At 34.3% G+C, this 2,500-nt stretch overlaps 1 long non-coding RNA gene across 2 annotated transcripts in view; it reads left to right on the plus strand.

Annotated features, from left to right (window-relative positions):
• The window catches only part of LOC115211590, an 8,662-nt gene that overhangs the window by 967 nt on the left and 5,195 nt on the right, over window positions 1–2,500 (plus strand). Inside the window, exons 2-3 of one of the 2 annotated variants that reach the window (XR_004999390.1) lie at window positions 400–534; window positions 1,051–1,112. This is a non-coding gene — a long non-coding RNA (uncharacterized LOC115211590). Of the gene's footprint in view, window positions 1–399; window positions 535–1,050; window positions 1,113–2,500 lie in introns of those variants that run through there. The other variant, XR_003881670.2, reaches the window with a different exon arrangement.

A 2,500-nucleotide genomic window follows, 5' to 3' on the forward strand; every position in this document is an offset into this window, starting at 1 on the left:
TAGTGTTAGGAACATAAATTTTGACTAGGGTTTGGTGGGAAATTTTAATTCGAAACTTCTGAGAACAAGACATTTGTACTACAGAGCCAGAGGCGGTTTCAGCCAGGTTGGTATCGAAAGGGTTAAAGTTGTGCAAATATTTTATATTTATTAATCTGGAGAGGAGCTTCAATGGCCATTGTCTTTTCAGGATTCCTGAACTGGTGAATAGAAATAAATAAAATTTAACTTCAAGAAAGGGTTAGTGAAAGCCTGTAAAACAATGCACCGATAGTATGTATACAACCAACCATGCTAGCAGAAGGCTGTAGTTAAAGTGAAAGGAAGTAAGATTAGTCTATAGATTTTGAGATATTAGTCATTATTTAACTTCAACTTCAATTCATCTTTTCTTTTCAGATGCTTAATAAATTCATCTACATAGAGGTTAATTCCATGTACATATTCTATGGCATAGTGTAAATCTGTAAGGTCCAGGTTTACAGTGATCGTCAGCTTGTATCCCTGTTGCAGATAGAACATTTTCATGCAAGAGTAAGTTGTCTTCAGTTCTGACTTATGCATGTAGCTTGTTGAATATGTGGTTGTTAAATATTTATTGTTGTATGTTTTTTTTTATTGATTGCTGAACATGATGTGCCATAGTTCACTGATAATTTGAAGGTATTAATTCAGATATGAATCTACCTTAACCAAAGAATAAAAGAGGACATTGAAATAAAGCATTGTTTTTAAACAAGTTAAGAAATTATAATTAAAATGATTTAATAAGATTCAAAGTTGCAATTGGCTTAGTAACTAATTTGCTGATCTATTAATAACAGGGTTAATATTTTGTACCCTGCCTATGGTGTATTACAATGTGTCCCTGGCAAACATATTTAGCTCTCAACAGCTGCCTGCACTCAGCTGTAAATAGTAAACCATGAAGTGGAACAATTTACTACTTTGAACAGTGATAGCCATGTTAAATGTGTTTTGGTAGCGTCTCATGCTGAGCATAATTTTTCTGGTTGGTAAAACTCTAATAGATTGGCATCCTATCCTCAGGTAGTTGAAGGTTTATACCCTCAAAAGTGGGATAAGCTCTGACATACAAGTAATACATTGGAAAAAACCCAAAAAAACTTTGAAATATTTTCCACACAAGAAGTAAACTTTAAAAGAAATAAAAAAACAACAGAACAAAATCTTAGAGGTAGAAGGTTCCAAAATTTATTTATTCATTTGGTTAATTCACCAGATAACAAATATTATAAGCACTAAAACACATGGTTTATATCACCATAATGATTATATATCAAAAGAAATTAAGCGAGATAAAATTAATTGCTTCAAAAAAGTTATCGTCACATGTAGAAATATATAGTTATACATACAAAATAACATTAATTTGTTTTTAATTGATATTCTGTTGCTTGATTATCATGGTGGTGGTTATTATTATTATTATTATTATTATTATTATTATTATTATTATTATTATTTGGAATGTTATTGTTAGTGTTACTTTTATTTTCTTGATTGAAAAATTTTCTATAGAAACTAGCAACATATACAAACTCAAATTATTTTCTCTTTTTCATTCTTACAAAGCTAAATACAATGCTTACAAAAATAGTTAACAAACATTCTTTTTCTCTTTCTGCCATTGGTGTCAATGATGAAAAATAATTATGATTTTCTAACATTGGCACAAGGCCACATGGTTTCAGAGAAGGGTATAATCGATTTAACCAACCCAACATGTTACTGGTACTTATTTTATCAACACTGGAGGGATGAAACGCGGCAAGGTTGACGCAAAAGGATTCAAACGCAAAACATAAAGAGATGTAACTAAATATCATCATCATCATCATCATCGTTTAGCATCCGCTTTCTATGCTGGCATGGGTTGGATGGTGTAACTGGGGTCTGGGAAGCCAGAAGGCTGCACCAGGCCCAGTCTGATCTGGCAATGTTTCTACAGCTGGATGGCCTTCCTAACGCCAACCACTCCATGAGTGTAGTGGATGCTTTTTACGTGCCAGACGAGGCTGGCAAACGGCCACGATCGGATGGTGCTTTCTACGTGCCACCGGCACGGAAGCCAGTCGGGGCGGCGCTGGCAATGGCCACGTTTGGATGGTTCTCTTATGTGCCACCGCACACAAGGAATTTAGATTAACAACAACAACAATAATAGTAATGTTAATGGTGAGTATGAGGATAATTTTAAATATTGGCGCAAATATATATGGAAGAACATGGACAACTGAATCAACTTCCAGTACCTATTTCATCAACTTTAGAAGGAATCGAACTCAGTTAAAAGCTGAAAGGAGTTTTGTCTGGCACTCTCCTGTTTCAGCCATTCCTCTAGAATGATTTCTCTTGAAATAAGAATTAGTCCCAATATTGGCACAATGCCGCAAATTTTGTGAGGGGTGAACAGCTAATTAAACTATCTTCAGCACCTGACTAGCACTTACTTTACTAACCCTTCGTGGATAAAAGG

The sequence above is a fragment of the Octopus sinensis genome, linkage group LG5 (genome assembly GCF_006345805.1).
Source record: "Octopus sinensis linkage group LG5, ASM634580v1, whole genome shotgun sequence".
Taxonomy (NCBI): domain Eukaryota; kingdom Metazoa; phylum Mollusca; class Cephalopoda; order Octopoda; family Octopodidae; genus Octopus; species Octopus sinensis.